This window comes from Dendrobates tinctorius, unplaced genomic scaffold (assembly GCF_039654945.1).
Source record: "Dendrobates tinctorius isolate UK_male_01 unplaced genomic scaffold, ASM3965494v1 ptg000046l, whole genome shotgun sequence".
NCBI lineage: Eukaryota > Metazoa > Chordata > Amphibia > Anura > Dendrobatidae > Dendrobates > Dendrobates tinctorius.
In genome coordinates, this window is record NW_027361714.1 from 21471787 (window position 1) to 21499074 (window position 27288).

At 45.8% G+C, this 27288-nt stretch overlaps 1 protein-coding gene across 1 annotated transcript in view; it reads left to right on the top strand.

The window, feature by feature from the left end:
• Nucleotides 1-27288, top strand: part of NKAIN2 (sodium/potassium transporting ATPase interacting 2) — a 1580095-nt gene that overhangs the window by 1399508 nt on the left and 153299 nt on the right. The gene's annotated exons all lie outside the window — the stretch shown is intronic.

A 27288-nucleotide genomic window follows, 5' to 3' on the forward strand; every position in this document is an offset into this window, starting at 1 on the left:
ACCTGCCGGGACCTTCCACACATGCTCCAATCAGATCCAGGCAATCTCTCATGTGACCTACTCTGGTCACCTTATATGGTCCGTAGCCACGCCCACCGGATCACTTGGCTATGACCTCATCGCAGGTCCTAACCCAGCCATACACATACATGCTTAATAGGGGCGTTTAGCCACTTGCCCCTGGGTGGGTTTGTAGGTGACTGGTCCCACCCGTCTCACCAGCCACCTGGAAAGCTCTCCCTGACACATTGTAACAGAAACGTCAGCAGTACATCTACTGATTAACATTCGAGCCTCCATCCCAAGGCCACCCACCTTGAGATACATAATGGTCATTTATCATCCTACTCCCTTACTACAATGGATACGCCTGTATGCCCATCCTGGGACACACACACAGCACCCCCTAGCAGACACAGTGTTCACTACACCATACACTGATTTAAGAAAGTGTCTTCTAAGACTGGCAGTAGGTTGATTTTTGAGTCCATCTTCATCTCAAAAAGGTCCAACTAGCTCATATTTAATAATAACAGCCCATAAATCCACTTTGCTGGTGTTTGAGTCAAAGTGAAGGTCTGTGTCGGTTACTGATTCAGCCATGGATTGATCCATCTGGTCCACCAAGAGTCATTCTTGTCTCATCATTCCATAAAACTTGTAGATAATCTGTCATCAGTCATAATCTGTCATCAGTTATTTCTTGGCACTATATTAATGTTTCAACTTTTGTGTCTTGTTCAAAGGTTGTCAGCTTTCTGCATTCCGTAACTTTACCATATCTCTGAGCACTGAGTACCTTGTTCCTCTGGGCACTCCAAGAAGGTTGCTGTTCTGGAATTCAGCAGTATGGGCAGCATGGTGGCTCAGTGGTTAGCACTGCAGCACTGGCATCCTGGGTTCAAATCCCACCAAGGAAACATCTGAAAGGAGTTTGAATGTTTTCCTCGTGTTTGCATGGGTTTCCTCTGGATACTTTGGATTCTTCCCACATTTCAAAGACATACTGATAGATTATGAGCCCCACTGGATACAGTGATGATGGTGATGGTAAAGGGCAGCAGAATATGATAGTTCTCTATAAGCAAAGGATGATTAAATAAATACTAGAGGATAATGGGTTCTTGGTGGCTTCATGTAAGATTCTTCCCAAATTAGCAGTTAATGTCTTTTTTTATCATTTTGTTTTTGAGACACTCTTGACTATTTTCAGTCAGTTAAATCTCTTTTTTAGCCCATTTTTCCAGAGGAAAACAGGCTGCCTATTAATTCTTCACACCTTGATAAAGATTGTTGCTTCCTTAGTACACACGCTCCCTCATTCCACAAATGCATATCACCTGATATGCTTCAAAAAACAAGCATTCAAGTTTATATGGTAAAAATACTCACTTACCTTATAATTGTACATACATGATAGATAGATAGATAGATAGATAGATAGATAGATAGATAGAAACTACCTATATATAAGTTTAGTTGAATTTCTTCTGGCATAGGGGTTCTTTAAAATTTAAGGAGAATGACATGCTAAGCATGTCAAGGTGAGGAGACTTAAAGCCGCAATGCTCCTCTGGGAAATATGATAATTATGCAAATTGTCTCTTCAGAGAGGAAGAGGACTAGAACTCTAGTGCCACCTATTGGAGGTAGCAATCCTAAAAGTCAATGTTGACCCTTTAACGAGCCTAGTTACATGACTTAGGATAAAAGCCAAGCCAGAATCTCCATTTGCAGACACTGTGTTTCAGGGTACTGCCCCTCATCAGTGCAAAGTGGGAGATCTGGCTTGGCTGTGAGAGAGGCGTCTGACCGATATCCAAGAAGTATCATTTCTCCTTGCGGAGAATGACATGCTAAGTATGTCAAGGTGAGGAGACTTAAAGCCGCAATGCTCCTCTGGGAAATATGCTAATTATGCAAATTGTCTCTTCAGAGAGGAAGAGGACTAGAACTCTAGTGCCACCTATTGGAGGTAGCAATCCTAAAAGTCAATGTTGACCCTTTAACGAGCCTAGTTACATGACTTAGGATAAAAGCCATGCTTAGCATGTCATTCTCCGCAAGGAGAAATGATACTTCTTGGATATCGGTCAGACGCCTCTCTCACAGCCAAGCCAGATCTCCCACTTTGCACTGATGAGGGGCAGTACCCCGAAACACAATGTCTGCAAATAGAGATTCTGGCTTGGCTTTTATCCTAAGTCATGTAACTAGGCTCGTTAAAGGGTCAACATTGACTTTTAGGATTGCTACCTCCAATAGGTGGCACTAGAATTCTAGTCCTCTTCCTCTCCGAAGAGACAATTTGCATAATTATCATATTTCCCAGAGGAGCATTGCGGCTTTAAGTCTCCTCACCTTGACATACTTAGCATGTCATTCTCCGCAAGGAGAAATGATACTTCTTGGATATCGGTCAGACGCCTCTCTCACAGCCAAGCCAGATCTCCCACTTTGCACTGATGAGGGGAAGTACCCTGAAACACAGTGTCTGCAAATGGAGATTCTGGCTTGGCTTTTATCCTAAGTCATGTAACTAGGCTCGTTAAAGGGTCAACATTGACTTTTAGGATTGCTACCTCCAATAGGTGGCACTAGAGTTCTAGTCCTCTTCCTCTCTGAAGAGACAATTTGCATAATTAAAATTTAAGATCTCATTATTTACATTGAAGACACATCAGTTGACAGTTCTACATAAACTCAGCATTTTCTTCTTCTGAAGTGCATTTAACAGACCTTAGACTCAGAGGCAGGCAAAGTAGGCATTTGCCTAGGGCCCCCACTTCACCAGTGTTCCCCAGCCACTATGAGGGCTGTGATTCAGGGGGACCTGGTGCCAGCACTAGCTTTGCCATTCCACCCCTGCATTGCTCATACAACTGTATCAGCATCATTGATGCCGATACAGTAGAAAGTAATGATTAAGGAAAGCACAACAGCTAACGCTCCCTCTCCCATCATTCCCCCTCTGAATCTGATGCAGTTGATGCCATGATGTCACTTTATCACTCGCCATGCTGCTAAGGAAATGTGCTGCAGACACCGGAGCAGCAGAAGAATTGGGAAAGGTGAGCATTGTATTTTTTTAAATCAGTGATTACATTGTGATAGCCTTAATACTGGAGGACTTTGGGGCTGCATTATACTATATGGGACTACATTATATTATATGGGGCTGCATTATACTCTATGGGGGCTGCATTATAATCTTTGAAGCTGCATTAAACTATATGAGGCTGCATTATGCTCTATGAGGCAGTATTATAATCTACGGGGCTACATTATACTCTATGAGGCTGCATTATAATATTTGAAGCTTCATTATACTATATGAGGCTGCATTGTGCCAAAAAGGGGCTGCGTTATACTATATGGGAGATGCATTATACTTTATGAGAGCTGCATTACACTATATGAGGACTGCATTACACTATATGAGGGCTGGATTATGCTGTATGGGGGCTGCATACTACTTTATGGGGGCCACATTCTACTCTATGGGGGCCGCATTTTACTCTATGTGGGCTGCATTTTACTCTATTGGGGCCACATTTTACTCTGTGGGTGGAATTTTACTCTGTCAAGGACTGTGGAAAGTACATTATACTATATGTACTATATGGGGGGCTGCATTATAATGTATCAAGGACTATAGGCTGTGTATTATACTGTATGTACTCTATGGGGGCTGTATTATTCTGTATAGAGGACTAAGGGGAATGCATTATAGTGTATGGAGGTCTATGGGGAGTGCATTATACTATATGAAGGACTATGGGGTGCATTATACTATCGGGAATGCATTATACAATATGGAGGACTATGGGAGCATAATACTTTATTGAGGACTATGGCTTGTGCATTATACTGTATGGAGGACTATGGCTAGTGCATTAAACAATATTGAGGATTATGGGGAGTGCATTATACTGTATAGAGGACTATGGGGTGTGCACGATACTAAATGGAGGACTATGGGTAGTGTATTATACTATATGAGGACTATGAGGAGTGTATTATACTAAATGGGGGACTATGGGAAGTGTATTATACTATATGGAGGACTACGAGGAGTGTATTATACTTTATGGAGGACTATGGGGTGTGCATTATACTATATGGATGACTACAAGTATGTGGTTCATTATACTATGTGGAGAACTATGAGGTGCATTATACTAAATGAACAAAATGCTGCCTATTCATCAAGTGATTGGATTGTTTATGCTGGAACAAAAATCATTGTTCTCAGCAGCACATCTTCTGGTGAAAACTACCGATATGCTGCTGACAATATGATACTGTATGGGGACATATTGCTCTACTAGTGATCATCCCATGCCCATCATTCTTCCTCAGCCAGTGTAAAGAGGCCGAGAAATGACTTCAACATAGTCGATCACACTCGTTTAACTGCCTGAACTTGGCGAATGTAAATGCAACCGAAATGTTTGAGTGATGGTGCAATATGTGAGCATTTGGGGCCCCACTTTAAAGTTTTTGCCCATGGCCCCTCTCTGTCTAAAACCGGCCCTATAGACCTACAGGTTATCAGAAAGCTCCTAGGCTATCACTAAAGGCTCTAATTAGATAACAGTATTGTATTAGATGATTTCTGTTCGGTTTCAAAGAAGAAACATTACGAAAAAGCCATTTATACAGGAAAATAGCATATTGTTTTTGTAAGATAACTGTGAAATGTAAAAAAAGATGAGCAATAACAAACATGCTAGAAATAGGACTGGAATCATTGTCTTTAACATACCATATGTTGTAGCAATGGGAATGATATTACATACGGGGATATAGGTTAATAAAATCTTAATGTAATGCTCTTTTATAAAACAAAAGACATATTCTATTTTTGTGTAAAACATATCCTAATCATTTTTACTAATCCAATTTCTCTAAAAATGAAAACAATGGAGATACTGAAGGGTTTCTAAAGTTTTCTGCCAATTTGTGCATACAATTCTCATGCAGACCTATGTGTCTCCATGATCACACTGCTAACCTGGCTAACTATGGTGCATTTTGTTTGATGTGAGTTGTATATGGTCATATATTACATGCGCCTCAATTTTTCTCATTGGTCTTTATGTAACAGTATATTTTCCCTGAATTGGCAACTGATGGGTTGGCCATGGCTTCACTGTAGTAAATCAGCTGTTTAAATGGGTTTTCAGGTTTGATTAAAAAAAACAAAAAACCTGTGTTTAATAACTCTCCCAAGGTCCAGCACAGAGTCTCAGTTATTGTTTGTAGTGCTGACATGACATCTACACTGCAGACAATAACATACGCTGGTAGCGGCAGCAGAGACTCAGCGCTGCATCTGGGAAGGGCGAGTAAAGATCGTTTGAAAGCATAACATGGGTCACTGAAAAAAATTGTGGTAATGAATTCTGTTTATTCTTAGTTTATTTGTTTTATCCATATACAGCAGTTGTATACATCATTTTTAGTTTTAGCAATGTCAATGCCTGATGGTAGGCAAAAGAAAATGTTAAAAGTAATACTGGATAATGATCTACTGTATGTGATGACTAATTGGAGAAACTCTCCATAGAGATTACAGAAGGTCACAGTATTTTTGTTGGATTGAGTTTTGCTGGTATAACTATCCAACCTTGTCTGACCTTGCTGTTTTCTTTTTTTTTTTTTTAACAAACGCTAATAAATGAAAAGTCTTACGGAATGTTATTTTTTATATTATTTTTGTTTTGTACCGTAGACTTCGCTTATTAAGATACAGAGCTGATACAGGGCTGCAAAAACAACAATAGACAAAACTTTTGCCATGACTAATTGAAGAAAACTTTAAACTGGATAATCAGTATTTACTGATATTTAATCAGTACAGAATTTCACACTATTACAGCATGATATTTCTATTACTTTAGTGAAGGGTTGGTACCATCTTTCAAGGAAGAGTGCTCTATTTCACACATACTGGCCTCCTGCTTGCTGGGTAGGAAAGTGCTCTTGCTTGGTTAACAGATCAGGTCAGCGGAAAGGCCACACCACAAGGCAGCATCGGACTGCAGTAGCTCTGATGTTGGCCCCAAGAATATGCTCCAGAGATATCTGCCAACCGCAGTGCAGTGCAGTGCTTACAAGCTGAGTGGGAATGAACTCATAAGCACTGTTCATGCTTTGCTCCAGATATCTCAGCTAATCTCAGCGCACTGCTTACAAGCTTAGTGGGAAAGCACTAATAAGCACTTCTCATGATCTGCTCCAGAGATCTTGGCAGCATCAGTACATGGCTAAGGCTAGGTTCACATTTGCATCTATGCACATTTGCATCATCTGCAACCGCAAACGCATGCAAAAACGCAGCGTTATTTATTCGCATCATCTTACGCATGACAGTAAAAAAAACAGCGTTTGCATGCGTTTTTGCATGCGTTTGCGCTTTTTATGCGCATGCATTTGATAGGAAAATGCTTTTCCAGGAGAATTTCCTTGACACATGCCCAATGGGCGTCTCATGGAAATTCTGTATATTGACACTTGTACAGATGAAATCCTCATCTTTTGCTGGTGTATCCAGCGTCAAGATGGATTTTCGCATGGAGAGTTGCTATCATAATCTGGATTTGGGTGTGAAATTGTTTCTTGCCTTTGCGTTTGCTCTTGAGCAAGAAAGGAAAAGAGAAAGACGGATAAGACGTTGTCATCACTTTTGGCAACATCCCATTGTTGAAGTCCAAGAGAGCCGTGGAGCCTACCACTCCTTATACAGTGAGCTCCATGAAAACCCGGATAAATATTTTGAGTACAGGAGGATGTCTCAACAGAGCTTCAATGATTCGCTGTTATGTGTACAAGGAGCCATCAGCAGGCAGGACACACAAATATGTAGAGGAATTCCTGCTGAGGAAAGTCTGCTGGTATCCCTAAAGTACGTAATTTTAAAAAAACATTACAATACCTAGTTTTAAAATGTGCTCAACGCGTGTGTTGATGGCGACCGCGCAGAAAGAGACAAAGAACAAGCAGTGATTGGGGAAAAAAACACAATTTTATTTAACAGCAAAAATTAACTTTTATGAAAGTACGAGGGCGAAATATTATGGACCTGGGGGTGTGGAACTGGGATGATTGGCTACATGTGCATGATCAAGGGGTTCCAGGGGATGGGCCTACTAAATGTGTGGGGTCTGGGAGGTCAGGGATGGGAGTAGACATATTAAGAGGGGAAGCATGGGACGGGAGAGACACACTGGAAGGGAAAAAGAAATTGGACAACAGGGAGGTGAGAGCGTAGGTGGTAAGACAGTTTTGGGGCCATGCTTCTTCTTTTTTGATTTCTGTCCAGATTGCTGTCCAATGCTGGTACTAGACAGCTTGTTTCTTCTGTGTCTCTTTGGGAGGGTGGGAGTGGTGGGTTGAGGATGGTGTTCCGTACCAGGACTCTTCATCGTGGAGGTAGACGGGAGTGCAGGAGCAGGACTCGGCAACATGGATGTGGACAGGCGTGCAGGAGCAGGAACCGGCATGGTGGTGGTGGAGGACTGGCGTTCAGCAGCAGGACCCGGCATGGTGGTTGCGGTGGACTGGCGTTCAGCAGCAGGACCTGGCATGGTGGTGGCGGTATAGTGGTGTGCAGCAGGACTGGGCATGGTGGTGGTGGTACATTTGTATGCAGCAGAACTCTGTAAAGATGTGAAGTGGGTTAGTGGTGGCACAGGCGGATATGCCATGTGTGGTTGCTGTAAGTACCGAGTCTGCTGCATAGCCTGAACGTAAGCAGCATTGCAGGCCTGCATCATATTCAGATGGAGATCGGGCATAAGGTGTCCCAACATACCCAGCTCTTTAGCATTAAAAAAATGCCGTGCCAGTCTCTGAAGGTCGGCTTCTAGGTGGTCATGGCGTCGGCTGACATCCTGGAAAAGTGTGTTTATATAGGGGCAAAACCACTTTCCAGTCTATCTTCGATAGGCCATTCTGGAAGACCGAACTCAAGTGAACAAACTCGGGCATGAGTGACCTGTCCAAGGCCTTTTGCCGCTGGCGGGAAGACCCCAAAAAAGCAGTGGCAGAGGACAGGAACAGGGCAACACCTGAAGGACCATCTGCTTGTTCTCCAGCCTGTGAAGCCTGCCCACTTCCTGCATCGCTGGTGGATGACTGGGACTGTTCGGTGGCTGTTCGATGAGTGGCCGCTCCAAATGAGGACAATCCCGGGTCGATGGTGCTGCTCCAGGCTCTGTGTGGAAAAGAAATGAAAAATATTACTACAAAAAAAACAATTGTAAAAGCGCCAACATATCCTTTGGAATAGAAAAAATTAGGTTATGGAATACAACACCAAAATACTTACGTTTACTGAGCAAGCACAGGCCTCAGGAAAGAGCACTTGTATTTTCTGATCTTTTGAGCAGCACCATTTTGAACTTGGATCTCCTGTCTCAGGTCCTTATTGAAGCGATCCTTTATCGAACGCCAACGGGTTCTGACTTTGTTCATTGTGACGGGGGAAAAAAGAAATTGTTAAACAATGCACTTTAGGCTGGGATCACACAACCGTGTGTGATGCAAGAAACTCGCAGGAGTTTCTCGCATCAAACACGATTTTGTGATCCCGGCCTTACAGGTTCACTGCTGCATAAGACCACATTGCAATACTTGCAAAAATCCTTTCAGACTTGTGGCGTGGCGTTGTCCCAGTCAGCCATCAGCGATTGGGCCACTTCATTCCACTGCCGCCGAATCACCACAGCGTCCGAGTGCTGCTGATCCCCATGTTCCACAACAGAACTCTCTCCTCCACCAATGTGATGAGGAGGTCAATGTCAATGGATTCTTCCTCCCGTTGTGGAACCTAGAAATGAAATAAAGACATTAATGTTTTAAATATAAAACACTTAAACCAAAAACAGTCAAGAAAAACAAAAAACAATATCAGCATATGTTCGCCGACAGCGCTTCAATAGGGAGATGCACGTTATGGTCCAATGACCCAATTGAAGCATATACCATCAAGTAGAAAAAAAAGAAAAGCATCCCTTTCAGGTGATTAGAAGTTTTCAAAAACTTTATTCTGCCAAAATGCAATGTTTCAACCTTTGCAGGTCTTTGTCAAGACCTGCAAAGGTCGAAACGTTGCATTTTGGCAGAATAAAGTTTTTGAAAACTTCTAATCACCTGGAAGGGATGCTGTCCTTTTTTTCTACTTGAATAACAAAAAACAGTCAAGAATACTTACACTCCGTCTTGCCACTGGAACTTGGGCCTGAATCTGCTGCTCCTGCTCATCTGCACTGGAATGGTTCTGTAAAGAAAATACATGATTTTACCATATGTGTAATTTTGACAGTCAATACTTACCAATGAGTAGCAAATGTACTAACTTCGGTCTGCTGTCCACTCTGTGAGGTCTGCTCTGCACTGGAGGACATGATCAGGAATGCTGCAAGAGAAGCAGAAGTGATTACAGACTGCAGGGAGAAAAACAGACAGACATTAGCATGTATACTAAAATTTTGATTTCAGAGTCTTAAAAGAAGATGCAATGGCTTTTAATCACTTCCAGAGTCTGGAGAGTACTGGACTTCCAGTGCCCATACCCTCTTTTTATACAGCTATGTGCGGGGGGTGGTTTAAACCAGTTACTGGACATGTTTACTCAGAAAAACGCATGCATACGCAAACGCGAGTGTACGCATGTCTTTGCGTACCTATGCGTTCCCATAGACTGTAATGCGTTATTTTGACGCACTCCATCCGCAAGCGTCCACATGCGTATGGCCGCAGATATTTTACGCTTAAAAAAATGCAACATGTTGCATTAGACGCGCTCCGCCGCACATCGCGAAACAACGCATGGGTACGCATCCACAGGCAAACGCATGCAAACGCATGTCCCTGCGCACACCATGTTAGAGATATGTATGCTGAACGCATGCAGATGTATGCGGATGAAATGCTGCACACACAGACGCAAATTTGAAACCAGCCTTACAAGATTAGTGCAAATTAACTTATAACCACTGCTCATGTTCTGCTCCAGAGATCTCACCAGAATCTGGGCAGTGCTTACAAGCTTAGCAGGAATTAACTCATAAGTAGAGTTGAGCGAATTTGTTTGGATTCGGTTTCGAATACCATCGGCAGCAAACATTGTTTTTGCAATATTCGTCAAACACAGCCGAATGTCATTAGAGTCAATGAGAGTAGAAAATTCCGAATATGTTCGGAGCCGATCATAAAACATACATTTAGCACGAATAGGGCACCAATATGGCATGAATATGGCAAATTCAGATTCGGCGACCGAATTCGAACAAATTCGCTCAACTCTACTCATAAGCACTGCTGGTGTTTTGCACCATAGATCTTGCCAGCCTATGTGTAGTGCTTACGATCTTAGTAGGAATTATCTTATAAGCTGTGTTCATGGTTTGCTCCAGAGATCTTGCCAGTCTCAGTGCAGTGCTTCTAAGCTTAGTGGGAATTAACTTGTAAACACTGCTCAAGTTATGTTCCAGAGATCTTGCCATGCTTGGTGCAGTGCTTACATGCTCAGTGTGATTAAACCAATGAATAGTAATGATCAAGCCTTTTGAAATTCGAATTTGCCAGGTTTGGCAATTTTTTTCCAATTAAAATTGAAGGTAGTTTAATTGTGCTGGAATTATGAAGCTAACAAGTGTGAGGTTTTCTAGTAATGTATGGTGATTGTTTTAATATGATTAAGGGGCCTCAGTAACTTGGAAGTGAGATGCCTGAGAAACATGGGCACAGTTTTGGCACAGAAGAATCTGTAGTAGTCATGATTAGAGTTGAGCAAATTTATTCAGGTTCCCTCTTATTCGGCAAGCCATAGCGCTTACCGAATAAGCTGCAGAGGGAACCTGGCTCCCTAGATCACGCCGGCTAATCAGCTGATTGGCGCCACAGCTGCATGTGCCGCATAGACTGCATGTGCCGCGGCTGTGTCACAGTCACAGCACATGCATGGAGATCCTGTTTGTTGGGCTCTCCATGCATGTGTTGTGACTGTGACACAGCAGCGGCACCGATCAGCTGATCAGCAGGTGCGATTCAGGAAGCCAGGTTCCCTCTGCAGCTTATTCGGTAAGTGCTATAGCTTGCCGAATAAGAGGGAACCCGAACAAATACGCTCAACTCTATTTATGATGTTTTCTGTGGACATGTTAATCCTGTGAGTGGAAAGGGGTCGACTAAAGGCACAGATTAATCAGCACCCAGTGGCTCAGCGGATATAGATGCTGGCAGACAAACACAAGACTACTGGATTGAATCAGGAGGCGTGATGGTGGTTTGGGGGCAATTTGTGCAAGTCAAATCTCACATTGTTTGATTTTGTTTGGACCATCAGATTTCAGAAATTATGACTAAGATTTGATCATTTGTACTTATAGGCCAGGTGTACATGGTCAGTAATTGGCAGCGCTTTGTAGGTATGGTGTGCATATGTTGCGTCTCTTCAGAAGTCATGAAGCTGCTAAAAGATGTGACCTAACCGTTCCTCAGGAATCTTTCACTTGGAAGTTACCGTTATTTTTATGTAAAAATGTTTAAAAAAGATGCCGTAAAAGCCACTTCTCAGAATGTTGAATAGAAGCGAAAGTAGTCATCTATAAGAGGCCATGTAAATATAGATACTTAATAGTATTCTGACATAGGTAAAACTCACAATGACCCAACGAAATAGGCTCTTATGTAAGATATTAAAGGTATCAATAATATCACATCCGAAGAAAACTAGCAGAACAGTGAATGCAGTTCTTGAATATAATTTGTTTGTAACTCAGGATCAGTATGGCCACATGCACACATTGAGAATTTGGGGAGTTTATTACCTCCGTTTTTGTAAGTCAAAATCAGGAGTGGAACAATTAGGGTATGTGCATACGCTCAGTAGTTGACAGGGCTTTGGATGCAGCATATGTCCACTGCGTCCAAAGCGCTGCCGACTTTTGAATGCAAGTGAATCCACATGTGTTTATTTAACCGTGCGGAATCACCGCATCCAATACAATGTATGGGTGACTTTATTTTGCGGAGACTCACGTATCTGCAAGATAAATAGACATGCTGCGGTCCAGAAAGACGTGCCGCATGTCCATCTCCACAGGTGATCTGTGTGTAGTACGTGTGCTGACTGGGGGGTGGTCCCTTTCGGCCACAGAACAGACTGGAGGCAGAGGCAGAATGCGTTCAATCAGGTCCAAACTTTATTCAGAGTCCTCTTGACATCCACAGCAGATACATCTGCTTCTGCTCCCTGGCCTGGGTACCTGTTACCTTCCTTCAGCTTTGAATAGCGAAGATCCTCCGGGTTCTTTCACCATGGCTGCCATTAGGCCCACTGCCACAGCCCTTCCCCCTGGCTAAGTCTGCCCACTGTACACCTACTCACTCTTCAGTGTCCCAGCCGTCCGGTACCCAAACCTTCCGTCAGTCGCTGCTGTCCCTTCCCAGGGCTTCCTCCTCAGGGCCACCCCCCTCTCTGAGTAACCATCTCTGGATCTTCTCTGTCCTTTCTGAGCTTCATCTCTCTCCATCCTCTCCTGTGCTCTTCTCACTTCTTTCTTCCCCATGAGTGTCTCTCTGCCCTGCCCCTGGGACTCCTCTCTCTGGAAATCCCCCTCTCTGTTCTGTAACTCCACCCACCATGACTATGCAGTTTCCCCAGCCTAAGGCCTGCTGTTAAGTCCTTTTCTCACTACTCTCTGTCTCCATCTTGTGGCCAAAACCCGGTACTATGTCATCCTGCACTAATTCTCAGCTGTTAACCATACACATACAATAAAGCATAGTGCACATCATCCTTTACATGTTCTTTCCATCTCAGACAGGTCCATAGGTCAGTCCACCCCCTACATACTCCCTACCTTTGACCATTGTCATCCCCGACAATCCTTCTGTTAGTATATACTAGCCGCCCGTGGCTCCAGGGAACAGACATGGCGGTTTCCCCCTTCTCATGGAGGGCTGCCCAGACCTCCCGCTCCTTGTTCTTTTTCTGAGCGATGATATCGGTAATCCAGACAGATGGCCCCGTGTAGGCCGCAGGCCCGCTCCGAGCTGGTGACGCAGGACGAGGAGAAGCTGGGCAAGGAGGCCGGGGGTCGATGGCACAGACATTGGCCAGCCTAGCATAGGCCGCGGATTCATCGGGCGCCGATGTTGGTGAGTGAGCAGAGGCCGGGCGGGGAGGCTGAGACTCAGGCGAGTGGGCCTTGGGCCTTGCACCCCCTTGGGCTAGTAAAGTATGACAGGACGGAGCCAGGCTGAGAATCGATATCGGGGACTTTGGGCCTAGCGCCCGGATGGGGCGGGGAGGCGGCGGCTGCCTGCGGTGCCGTCAGCCAGGGCAGGGAATCGCTCATCTTCCCCGGCGCTGCGGCCTCCTTCTGGCTGCTCCGCAGCTCCTCTGGGGACTCAGGCTCCCGAGCGACTGGAGTTTTCACGATGCCACTGGCCTCCTCCTGCTGGATGGGTTCGTGTCTTAAACTGTCACCTGCGGGAAGGGTCCCGCCGGACGTCCGCTGCTTCCGGTCCAATCGCTTGGTGTCCGCTGCTGCTCTTCATCCCGCCATCCGGCAGGACTGACCTCCAGGCCTGATGGTTCCCTGGAACACATCAGCGGCAGTTTCTCCAATGGCTGCTTCAGCACGGCCAGTGCTGCGGGCGGGCACGCCTATTCCCTCCACTCCGCAGGTCCAGGTGTCAGCAACCCCAGCTTGGTCCAAAGATCTTCATTCTGGGTAAGTGTCCGGTACACTGGCTGTGATTCCCAAGCCTCGACCTCCCGCCGCCATTGCCACTCCACCCGTTCAAGGCCACGGCAGCTGCAACATCTCATCGTGTCCGTGCTCCTGAGGCTCAATGGTGCCAAGCAGCTGCACCCAGCCTGATCAGTGGCATCACTCCCTTTCTTGCATGGGGCGTGGGCTGGCCCCTTCACCCATTTTCCAGCATTCAATGAGAAGGAGCGGCTGTCACTAGACGTACACCGCTCCCCCCAGGGGCAGGCTCGGCATAGCTGCCCCTGGTAATCCAATGTGGCAGCAAACTCCTCCGGTTCTTTCAGGCGCTTAAGTGCCACAGCCATTTCTGCAGGGGCGCAGAGTCTTTTGTTCAGAGTTCTTCTAATTAAATCCGGCAATCCGAATCACAGTCCAAATTGTAATCCACTCAGGCACAATCTTCAACCTGTTCAGCTCAGGTCTTAATTTGTTATCCACTCAGGTAAATCTTCAACCTGTTCAGCTCAGGTCCTTTAAATCTTCGGCGCGGTCTCACCGCTGGCATTGGTGTATTAGGCGGTGATGATCCTGCCGACTACGCTAATTGTAGTACGTGGGCCGACAAGGGGGTGGTCCCTTTCGGCCACGGAACAGACTGGAGGCAGAAGCAGAATCCGTTCAATCAGGTCCAAACTTTATTCAGTGTCCTCTTGACATCCACAGCAGACACACCTGCATCTGCTCCCTGGCCTGGGTACCTGTCACCTTCCTTCAGCTTCGATTGGCGAAGACCCTCCTGGTTCTTTCACCATGGCTGCCGTTACGCCCACGGCCACAGCGCTTCCCCCTGGCTAAGTCTGCCCGCAGTACACCTACTCACTCTTCGGTGTCCCAGCCGTCCGGTACCCAAACCTTCCGTCAGTCGCTGCTGTCCCTTCCCAGGGCTTCCTCCTCAGGGCCACCCCCCTCTCTGAGTAACCATCTCTGGCTCTCCTCTGTCCTTCCTGAGCTTCTTCTCTCTCTGTTCTCTCCTGTGCTCTTCTCACTTCTTTCTTCCCCATGGGTGTCTCTCTGCCCTGCCCCTGGGACTCCTCTCTCTGGAAATCCCCTTCTCCATCCCGTAACTCCGCCCACCATGACTATGCAGTTTCCCCAGCCTAAGGCCTGCTGTTAAGTCCTTTTCACACTGCTTTCTGTCTCCATCTTGTGGCCAAAACCTGGTACTACGTCATCCTGCACTAATTCCAAGCTGTTAACCATACACATACAATAAAGCATAGTGCACATGCTCCTTTACATGTTCTTTCCATCTCATACAGGTCCATAGGTCAGTCCACCCCCTACAGGTGCATGCATAGTGGGCATGGGATTTCTTGAAATCCCATCCACTATATTGTAACATCTGGACGATGCGGGTCGGAAGCTGCGGATGTCCTACCTGCAGCGTTTACTGACCGTGGGAATATACCCTTTTGCACTGCTCATGTTCTTCTCCAAAGATCCTGGTCAGCCTCAGTCTATTTCCTACATGCTCAGTTGGAATAAACTAGCACTAATTAGGTTGAGCTCCAGATATCCTGGCTATTAAAAGCTCAGTTTTGAATGAACTTATAAGCACTGCTCATCTTTTTCTCCAGAGATCATGGCCATCCTCAGTGCAGTACTTGCAGTGAGAAAAAACTTGTAAGCACTGTTCATGCTTGGTCACAGCAGTTGGAATGGCTGGTCACCTTGTCAAAAAGCTGTAATCAATATATTAAAAAATGTGAGATATTAAGAGAATGAAAAGGAATTTAAATCAAAAGTAAATTGCAAAATTGCTTGTTTTTATGAGCAGAAACCAACAATATCCAAGAAAATTGGAGTAAACCTTTAAAGGCTAAGAAACAAAAAAAAAAAAAAAACATGTAAAACAGGACACAAATTTAAGTAGCCCTGCTTTGCAATCAGTCTTTTGTTTATGTGGTGGGTCAATTAAGATTAGAAAAGTGTGTCCTTTTTATTTGATTGACAAATCAATAACAATCTAAACATGCTGTATATGAATACATGATTACAATTACTCATGCGTTCCATAATAAGCGAGCAACTGAGGCTTAATTGGTTAACAGTGTTACACAATCAACATTAGTTCCTTATACTGTAGTGAAATCTGCGTCTTACTGTATGTGAAGCAGGTGTTGATAGGCAAACCCTGGTGGGTTTAGTTTATTGCATTAATGTCCCCTAGAACTTTTTCATTGTGATTTTATTTATATATACAATTTTATATGCAGTATTAAAGTACCATATTCATTTTTCTTTTAATCCCAAACCACTGATGTTCCAACTTGTAGTTAGTAAGCAACAATTATCTTCTTGGCTTACTATCACATTTTAGAAAATTAATCTCTCCTTTGCTTCTTTATTCGGGGAATCTTCTACTTAACTGAAGACTTGTAACATGCACTACATATCCCATACACTATAGGTTTGAGCTACTACCATTAGGCTTTTTATTTAGGGCAAGATTATGACTAAGATTTTGCACAAAATAATTTGTAATCTGTGTAGACACTTCTGGCAACCTGCATTCACATTTTGCATATCAGTGTGCCAGAAACAATTTTAGGATTGCTACTAATATTTCACTGATTATAGAAACCACAATATACTCCAATCTGAATGTGGACAAAATAAAAGATAAAAAAAAACTATTTAAAGGAGTTGACTTAAACTAAAATGCGGATGACTTATCCTTAAAGGAGAATATCAGAACTGTGTTAGACACCCGGCAACCCCACTGCTCAGCTTATATTTGGTGCCATGGCCATTGGAAGTAAAGTGTATGTAGCCAGACCATAACAGGTACCTACATTGAGTAATGGCTGTTCGCGGTAGTCATGACCGAGCTGCTGTTCAGTTACGCTCTTGCACTTTACAGACGAGCGGCATCCCAGTGTGCTGTAAGGTGTGAGGTGCATCACACTCACTTGTAGACCACAGTTCTCTGCTGCCTCCAGGCTTCACACAATTCAGGTGGCAACAAATTCTTTATAACAGGCAAATATTTACTTACTAGTCAGTTCAAGTTCTTCAGATGGTGATGTGTGGAATAGCATTTCACACCTCTTCCTTCCTTAGTACAGTACCTCTTCATCCTGGAGTATCTCCAAGCACGCTGACTCCAATAGCTTCAGGGACTTCCTGTTCACTTGGACAGTGCACCCAGGACCAGCCACCTGCCCCCTATGTATTTCCACGTTCACCTACCTCGAGATTTCAAAAGACTAGGCCCCCTCCTTGGTACCTGGCCAAAGCCATAGGCTCCAGACTTTACTGGAATGTCCATCAGGGATGTCAGTATGGCTACCACTGCCTAGAATGATTAGCCCATGCTGTCCCAGCAGCCCACCTCATCTGAACTTAACACTGCACTTCTCTAACCATTTACTATATAAACCATATTTATGCTATCCTAAAGCTTGTCCTATGCTTACCTTGCACTATACTCTACTCATATTGTACATTACATCAGCACTGTACATGACTTATATGCTGTACATTACCATAACACATAATATAAGATACACATCACTATTACATGTAAAACCGCATGACACTATTCACACATTGCAATTCTTGCCTTCAGGGCAGGAACAGAGTAAGGGTGAGTGCACACAGTGCGGATTCACCTGCGGATTTTTCCGAGCGTATTTGCAGGTAAAACCGCAGGTAAAGTGACCTGTGGTTTTACTGCAGATTTGCCAGCGGTTTTTCCCTGCGGTTTGACACCTGGACAATGGTGGCAAACTGCTGCGGAATCCACAGAAAGAATTGACAATCTGTGCGAGAAAATCCGCACCGTGGGCACTGTGGTTTTGAAATCCCATTGGCTAACATGGTACTGTACATTGCTTGCGGATATGCTGCGGATCCGCAGCAGGATCCGCAGCAGAATCCGCAGCGTGTGCACATACCCTAAGACAGTCCACATCCCTACATGTACTAATGCTTAGCTTGTTAACGTTAAAGGGATTTGAGCTCCAGTTCCCAAAAAGGATGACTAGACATTCTGTACTTCTGTAGGATGTGTGACCTGTAGTGTTGAGTGATACCTTCCGATATTGGGAAATATCGGATCGGATTGGATTGGATCGGACTGACACCCCAAAAATATCGGATATCGACGATTCCGATACCGGAAACCAATGCAAGTCAATGGGACACAAATATCGGAATGAAAATAAACCCTTACTTTCCTTGTAGGTTAATTCTACATGAAGGAAAACAACTAAGAATAATGTAGAATATATTGGGGGAGGTGGAGGAGACATTAAAAGCTAAGGCTACTTTCACACATCAGGTTTTCGGCGTCAGGCACGTTTCGGTGTCGTGCCGGAGCGCCGGATCCGGCAAATGTTTTGTAAAACCGGATCCATCTTGCGCATGACAGCCAAAACCGGATCCGTCTCATCCGGTTCATCCGGTTTTCGATCCGTTTTTTGACGGATTACGCCGGATCCGGTTTTTAAAAACGCCCCTTGTGGCCTTCCGAACGGGATTGGCTACTGAAAAACTATATATACCGTGTTCCTACAGCCCTTCTTTGGTAAAACAGCTGAAAAAGAAAGAGCGCAATAGGGTCTTACCCGAGTAGAGTTTGATATAAAATCAATTCATTATACTCACCTTATACAGGGGAGATTCAGACACATAGAAGTAGGTAGTCAGCCTGCTGCACATCCAAAGGGCCACGCCGTGACCACGAATCATCAGATTATAAAGGAGAAAGTTTATGGATTAAACGTGCGCTGCTTGACAAATCAATCCTTCCAGGTTTTATGAACTGTACTTTTATTTCCCAACGCGTTTCGAAGTTTATACTTCTTCCTCAGGGGATGACATGTCATCCCCTGAGGAAGAAGTATAAACTTCGAAACGCGTTGGGAAATAAAAGTACAGTTCATAAAACCTGGAAGGATTGATTTGTCAAGCAGCGCACGTTTAATCCATAAACTTTCTCCTCTACAGCCCTTCTTTGACAGGTTGTAGAGGAGAAAGTGCAGGTTGGAGAGAAGAGCAAGTTACTGGCAAAGATGGATGTTGTGATTGGAAATATTTTGAAGAATTTGGCAGATTTTACAGCGGAGGCGAATCGTTTGAGGGTGATTGTTCTGGAGAAGGAGAGAGCGAGACAGCAGCGCATCAGGCATCGTAGACGACGTTTGTGGATCCACCCCATCACAGCCAAGAGAATGACGCGTGGGGTCTATTCTACACTCTGCATGGACCTTAGACGAAACCCGGATAAATTTTTTGGGTATGTTCGGATGAAAATGGAGAATTTTGATTACTTGGTGGAACGCATTGCAAACCTCATAAGAGAATCGGACACCTATTGCCGCTTCTCTGTTTCACCCGCAGAGCGTCTGATGGTGACTTTAAGGTAAGCCACATTTATTGGATATGCTCGCATCAGAGCACACTTTCACTGCAATCTTGTTGGTGGTAGTTTGTATCTCCAAGTGTTATAGCTGAGTTTTGGTATGTAATGCTGTTATTTTAAACTAATTGATTGTTTTTTAATTCCCCACAGATTTCTTGCAACTGGAGAATCCCTTTCGTCACTGCATTTCCAGTACAGACTCGGGATTTCCACCATATCTGGAATAGTGAAGCACACATGCCGTGCACTGTGGGACTCCTTAGCTGAAGAGTTATTACCAGAGCCCACAACAGAGAGGTGGATTGAAATTTCAGAAAAGTTTCAACAGATATGTCAGTTTCCAAACTGCTTGGGCGCTGTGGGGGGGAAACATATCCGCATTGTAAAGCCAGCCGGATCGGGATCGGAATATTTCAATTACAAGAAATATTTTTCAATTGTCCTCATGGCCATCGCTGACAAATTTATTGCTGTTGATATTAGGGCCTATGGCCGCTCCAATGACTCTCAAGTTTTCAAACTGTCTGCCATGGGGGGTAAACTGTATGGAAACACCTTCCAGTTCCCATCCCGTAGACCGCTGCCGCAAACATCTGGTCCACCTATGCCATTTGTCTGTGTAGGGGATGAAGCCTTCCAGCTGTCAGAACACCTTTTGAAACCGTACGGTAGCAGAGGATTGTCAAGAACAAAACGCATTTTTTATTACCGCCTCACAAGAGCAAGAAGAATGGTTGAATGTACCTTTGGTATTCTGACAGCCAAATAGCGGGTCCTATTGACTGCGATCAACCTCAAGACAGAAACTGTGGACGAGGTGATCAAAGCTTGCGTGGTACTCCACAATTTTGTTATCTGCAAGGAACCCATTTCCATTGAGGACACCTCTGAAGAAACCACCTTGCAAGATTACCATGACATTACCACTAGAAGTTCTGTGACGGTTTCAGTAATGAGGGACAATTTTGCACTATACTTTATGTCACCTCAAAGCAGAGTACACTGGCAGGATGACAGAGTGTGAAAGATTTGTGCCCTTAACCAAACTTGTGTACCTTCTGTACCAACAGAATATACCTTTGCCAACCAAAGTTGGCTATCTTGTCATGGTCTTACTATTTTTACCTTTAGGCCACAGGTGTGTACCTGGTTGTGTTTTATGCAAAGTATTTCACCTTTTAACAAAAGTTGTGTACATTGTTAGGAAATCACCAACAATAAACACAACTTTTTAGGTGAAATACTTTGCTTCAAACACAACCAGGAACACAACTGTGGCAAAAAGCTAAAATGTACCCACAGTTATATACCTGGTTTTGAATACCTTTTTACCTTTGTATTTAACCTTTTTTTTAAACATATTTCACCGCAGAAAGAAATGACAGACAACCAGTGTAAACGATAATTTAACTTTTATTTAAAAATTATTTTTTTTTTGTAAACTGTTTTTAAAGTTAAAAAAAACTTTTTTAATAAAGGTTTGAAACCAACTGGTCATTTTTATTACAAAATACACATTATAAATTGGTGTAGTGTGGGGTGGAAATACTGCTGGAGGGGCTGCGGGACACATCGACACTGGGAGTGTGGAGAGAGGACTGGGATCGTGGTGGGGAAGGAACAGTTAGAGGTGAAGGTGTGGAAAAAGCTAGAGAATGGGTGGACATGTGGGAGGCAGAAGAGGTGGTGGGTGGTGGAGTGGAGGGCTGGGCAGGGACTGTAGGAGCAGATGATGTTGATGGAAAGTTGTATGGGGAAGGAGTTTGGTACAGGGAAGGAGTTTGGTACGGGGCAGGTTGCTGGAAGTGGGGAGATGTCTGGTACTGGGGAGGTTGCTGGTACTGGGGAGGTTGCTTGTACTGGGGAGGTGGCTGGTATGTAATAGGAGGGGGAGGATGGAAAGTGGCTGGAGGGGGTGCAGGTGGAGGAACTACTGGGGTGGGAGGAGGAGGTTGGGAGGTAACGTGCTGGAGAGCACTACATGCATCTGCTGGCTAGGAGAGAGCGTTTCCATGCGCTCCACAACAGACCTGAAAAAGGTGTGGTTTGGCGAAGATCTTGCTTCTGAATGCATGGTTTGCAGAAGTGTCTTCACCTCCAGAATGCTGGAGTTGATCTGCTGAAAGCCTGCGGAGATTTGCTCTGACAAGACTTTTAGACAGTTCTGGAAAGATGCATTCAGATGCAAGAACTCTGGCGCATAAGTCTTTTCCTGACCCCTCTGCCGCTGCCGCCCAGTACCCACAGGTGTGCTAGAGGTGGCAGGGGCAGAAGGGTGGGGTAAAGGGAAAGCGATCTCCTCACCAGCAGTTTCATGTAATGTAGGCTGCCACGATGCTCCTGTGCTGGTGGATGGGACAGATGGGTCGAATGTGTGGGAAGGCTGGGAAGGTGCAGATGTACCGGGGCGGTCGAAGTGTCCCTCAGTGCCGGTCTCCTCAGGGATCGCTTCAGAAGGGTCCAATCGTGCAGGCTACCGAGTGCTGCTCACCGTGCTGTGGAATAAAGAGAAAAAAAAACAATTAAAATAGTGACATGGCATGGCCCTGGCTGAAAAAAAATTGTTACATCTAAACATTTTTTTTTTACATGTGGTGTGTAATATTTACCTTCTGGTGACCATTGTATCCCGGAGGAACGACAGGGCTCGTGCGTACTTGTACTTGCTCCTGCGTCCTCCAGATCCACTCGGGGCCCGCATCTCTTTATTGAACTCCTTCTTGAAACGATCCCTCACAGACTGCCACCGCTTCACAATTCTGTCCCCTGAAACGATAAAGGACAAAATGGTTAGTATACAACATCAGTGTTTCCCAAACTCCAGTCCTCATGGTCCCCAGGGGTCATGTTTTCAGGATTTCCATAGTAAATAGAAATCCTGAAAACATGATCCGTGGGGACCACGAGGACTGGAGTTCGGGAAACACTGGTTTACATCAAGCAACCGGTACTGTATATACTTACGCTCTTTAATCTGGGCCCGAGCATCGAGGTCCTCCCAGTGGTCCACAAGGAGCGAACAGATTTCCTCCCAGAGCCGTCGGGTAACAATTAGGTCAGCATGGCGGCGGTCAGCCATATTCCATAGCGGCTCCCTTTCTCTGACGAGATCGATGAGGTGGTCCACATCTATTCCTCCATCCTCACCGTTAGAGTCGGGAGCACGCTGTGAAGGCTGTTAAAGTAAAATAGAAAAATAGCAAAATTAGTCACCACACTTTAAGACATGAAATAAAAAGTGTACCAAAATTTAACTTAAATATTATACTTACACGCTGGTGACCGCCGCTTTGCTGTCGCCGACGACCCTGGGAGGCACTGCGAGGACCTCTTGGCCGAGCACCAGATTGGGAAGACTAGAGAAGAAAAGAAAAAAATGTATGTGTTTGGATGTTGGCATATTTGTTTGCTGTGTGATGTCTGCGGTACATTGTTTTCTATGTGTTGTGTGTAGTGTGATGTTGTGTTTCTGTGTTTGATGAAAAATTCTTACCAATTGTGAGCCCACTCCAGGTGTCTGTCCACCCCTTCCTTCTTCTTCTGGGAGCTCCTCTTCAGCTTGTGATTCCTGTTTTGAAATAAAAGGCAATGAATAGACATATATTACAGAGATGATGGATTTTGGAAATAAAAACTTACCGTCAAACACTGACGATGCGGGGGAGGGCTCCCAGAAGAAGATGTGGTGTCCTCTTGCTGGCCAGACTCCATGGCTGTGGGTGGTGCTGCTGCTGCTGCCAGTGCTGCCAGTGCTGCTGCTGCTGCTGCATCTCTTCGGCGGCTGTTGAATAAAGAGAAACAAAGGGCCAATGAATATCTTGATATTCCATGGCCCTAGTTTTGAGGAATGGGGGATTTCATAATTACCGTCTCTCATCTGCTGCTGGACTCCCCTCCCGTTCTTCAGCATGTTCCCTTTGCTGCTCCATTTGGGGTGGTGGTGGTGCTGATGGTGCTGCAGTGGTCTCCTGCCTTCTCCTGCACCTGGTTCCTGTCTTGGGTGGCATGTTGAGTGTGGCTGAGGGTCCCACTGTCATGCTTTTATATATGTGTGCTGTGGGCAGAGCTACTGAGCATGCTCAGACCCAAAAACCCGGATCCAGCCACCGGATCCGGCTTTCGCCGGTTCCGGCACATTGCGGCGCTCATAGACTTTCATTGTGTGAAAAAGCCGGACGCGCCGGATCCGGGGGGTCCGGCTTTTTCGCCGGAGACAAAAAATGTTACAGTAGCCGTTTTTTCCAGACGCCGGATTGCGACACATTGCCGGATCCGGCAAAAAACGGACGAAACGCATGGCCATCCGGCGCGATCCGGCGCAAATGTAAGCCAATGGGGGGGAAACCGGATCCGGCATTGCATTTCGCCGGATCCGGTTTTTGTCAAAAGAGCCAGATCGTGCCTGATGGCGAAAACCTGATGTGTGAAAGAGGCCATAGAGGTTTAGTCCAATCAAATGGAATAGCAGGAATTAATTTTTTTTAAGACGTTCGGAGTTACAAAGATATTGACTATGTTAAGCTTTTTTATATTTTGTCAGATATTTATGTTTCACTACTTCCATGCTCTTCACCTTCTTTTTTACTTCTCCCACACTTTCTCCTTCATCATCCTCTTCAGGGTCATCTTCTTGGTCTTCTTCAGGGTGGTCTTCAGGGTCGTCGTCTCCAGGGTTGTCGTTTTCGGGGTCGTCGTCTTCTTCGGGGTGGTATTCAGGGTCATCGTCTTTAGGGTCGTCGTCAGGGAGATCCAGAGAGATTACCAAAAACCATTTCAAAAAGCTTGAACTTGGAAATGTAGCAGAAGGTACAAGAAGGCTGTGGAACTGCTGAGATCCAGCTGACGGTACTGGAACCTGGATGGGTAGCAGAAGGTACAATAGCTAATGGAACTATCGAGGACCAGCTGATGGTACTGGAACCCGATTACTAAACAGGAGGTACCTGTGCCAGAAAGCACTACCAAGGACCAGCAGACGTTGGTGGAACTCGGATACCGAGAAGGAGGCACCTAAGCCAAAGGCTCTGCCTGGAACCAGCTGACGTTACTGGAACCCAGGGGGACATATTCAAGATTGACTTCCAAAGAACCAGCTAATGGTACTGGAACTCAGATAGGCAGCAGAAGTTACACATGAAAAAAAAGTTGCAAGGCCGCGAGCCGGTCGTAGTTACCGAAACCCATAGTCCTACAGGGGGAGCGTGTCCTATTGGCACTACGGAACCAGCCTTCATTGCCAGATCCCGCAGCCCACATAGGAAGCACCTAAACTGCAGGCACCATAGAGTCGGCTAACCCGACCGCAACACGACAGTACAACGTATTGGAGGCAAAGTGACGTTGACGCTACCTAGAAGCAGCTGGCGTGCTGGAACCAGGCTGGGCAGGAGGGAGTACCCGTGCCAAAGACACTTCTGAGCAGCAACTGGAAGTGCTGGAGCCTAGGGATTACAGTAGAAAGAGAGTGGAGCCAGAGGCCTAATTGGAGCAAGTTTAATATCTGTAGTAGTGTGAATGTGGACAGAGCAGGAGAAATTGCCGGACACACAGCAGGGGATCAGCTGACGTTACTGAACCCCAATAACACTGGAGCATGTGTTAACTGTGCAGACGGCACTTATGAGCAGCAACTGGCGGTGTTGGAGCCCAGGGTAAATAATAGAAACAGAGTGAAGGCAGAGGCCTAATTGGAGCAAGTTTAATATCTGTAGTAGTGTGAATGTGGACAGAGCAGGAGAAATTGCCGGACACACAGCAGGGGATCAGCTTACGTTACTGAACCCCAATAACACTGGAGCATGTGTTAACTGTGCAGACGGCACTTATGAGCAGCAACTGGCGGTGTTGGAGCCCAGGGATTACAGTTCAGGTGGTAGAAACATGAACACAACAGGAGACCTGGATACTGTTGACACCCAATTATTTAATCTGGAAGAGGACTGGCAAATTCCTGCGAGATCCAGGCCTTGTTCATTTTCAGAAAAGTAAGCCGGTCAACGTTATCGGAGGATAGTCGCATGCGACGGTCTGTTAGTACACCACCTGCGGCACCAAAGACGCGTTCCGATAATACACTGGCAGCAGGGCAAGCCAGCACCTCCAATGCATACTGGCTAAGCTCTGGCCATGTATCCAGCTTAGAGACCCAAAACTTGAAGGGGGAAGAGCCGTGTGGGAGAACACTGAGAGGGCAAGACATGTAGTCTGTCACCATCTGACGGAAACGTTGCATCCTGCTGACTGGAGCCGTCTGTGATGGTGTAGACATTTGTGGCGGGGACACAAAACTTTGCCACATTTGGGCCATATTGGTCTTGCCTTGTGCTGAGGCGCTGCTTCTGCTCCCTCTTTGTGCAGAGCTTCCTCCACTGCCTCGACGCACTGAGCTGCTTTGTAAAGCACTAGCAGCACTGCTCTCGGGTGGAATGGAGACTCCCGCATTTTACGCTCCCGGTTCAACGGTGTTATGAGGCTTTGTAAGTTGTCCCGGTAGCGAGGATCTAGGAGGGTGTACACCCAATAATCAGCCATGTTGAGAATGTGGGCGATGCGGCGGTCGTTTCTCAGGCACTGCAGCATGAAATCAACCATGTGCTGCAGACACAAGAAACGCTGTCCCCTGCTTGAGGCGTCATCTCTGCCTGCTCTGCATCACCCCACCGTCGCTCTACATACTAACTACTAGAGCACTGTGTACCTCCCTCCTCTGGACAGATGTCTTCCTCCTCCAATGACTCCTTCTCATCCTCCTCACAAACTGTCGCCTGCCTAGTCCTTTGTGAGGAACCACATTGCGCAGACTGTCCAGAAGCAGATGGCATTTGTGACTCCTCATCCGCCACCTCTTCCACAACCTCCTCCCTTGCATCACCTGCACTCGCCATCCGCGTGGAATCATCAAAGGCACACAAAACGTGGCAGATGTCCTTCATAGAGGCCCACTCAGTGGTGATGAAGTGTGAATGGCGCGCAGTGCGACTTGTTTGCGCCTGATGCAGCTGGTAATCCATTACTGCTGCCTGCTGCTCACACAACCTCTCCAACATATGTAATGTTGAATTCCACCTGGTGGGTAGGTCACATATGATGCGATGTTCCGGAATGCGGAGTCGGCGCTGCAGAGCTGCAATGCGTGATGTTGCCATGCTGGAACGCCGCAAGTGAGCGCACTCTATGCAGACCTTGTGCAGCAGTGCATCAAGATCCACATAGTCCCTCGAAAAACTCTGCACAGCCAAGTTGAGCACATGTGCCAGACATGGGATGTGAGTGAGGTTGCCTAGGCCCAGAGCTGCCACCAGATTTCGACCATTGTCACACACTACCATGCCTGGCTGGAGATTCGCTGGCACAAACCACACGTCGCTCTCCTGCTTGATGGCATTCCAGAGCTCCTGCGCTGTGTGGCTTTGATTCCCCAAAGAAATTAATTTCAATACGGCCTGTTGACGTTTGGCCATGGCTGTGCTCATATCGGTCGTAACAGGTAAGCGTTCACGGGTCCATGTGGAGGTAGACTGTGATGGCTCCTGCAGTGCTGATTCAGAGGAACTGGAGTATGAGGAGGAGTCAATGTGCAGACTGGATTCCTGCAATCCTTGGAGTTGGCAGAACATGTACAGTGCCACTCTCAAGATCTGTAACCGGCTCCACAACATTTACCCAATGGGCAGTGAGGGAAAGATATCGTCCCTGTCCATAGTTACTGGTCCACGCATCGGTGGTCAGGTGGACCTTGCTACTGACGGCGTTTAATTTTTCCCTCCACATGCTTTTGCAGGGCAGGGAAGGCTTGCCTGGTGAAATAAAAGCAGCTGGGCACGTTGTATTGTGGGACTGCCAATGCCATGAAGTTACGGAAGGTGTCAGTCTCCACCAGCCTGAATGAGAGAATTTCAAGGGACAGTAGTTTTGCAATGCCAGCATTCAGAGCCTGTACTCGGGGGTGGTTTGCCGAGTATGGGCACCTTTTCTCCAATGCCTGTGCTAATGATAGCTGTAGACTGGCCTGAGAGTGTGAGGATGACAGGGAACATGGTGCTGTGGATGGAATGACACTGTGTCTCTGTACAACAGTGCCAGAGGTTCTTCCATGGCGATCCTGTGAGGAAGACGAACCAGCTGTGT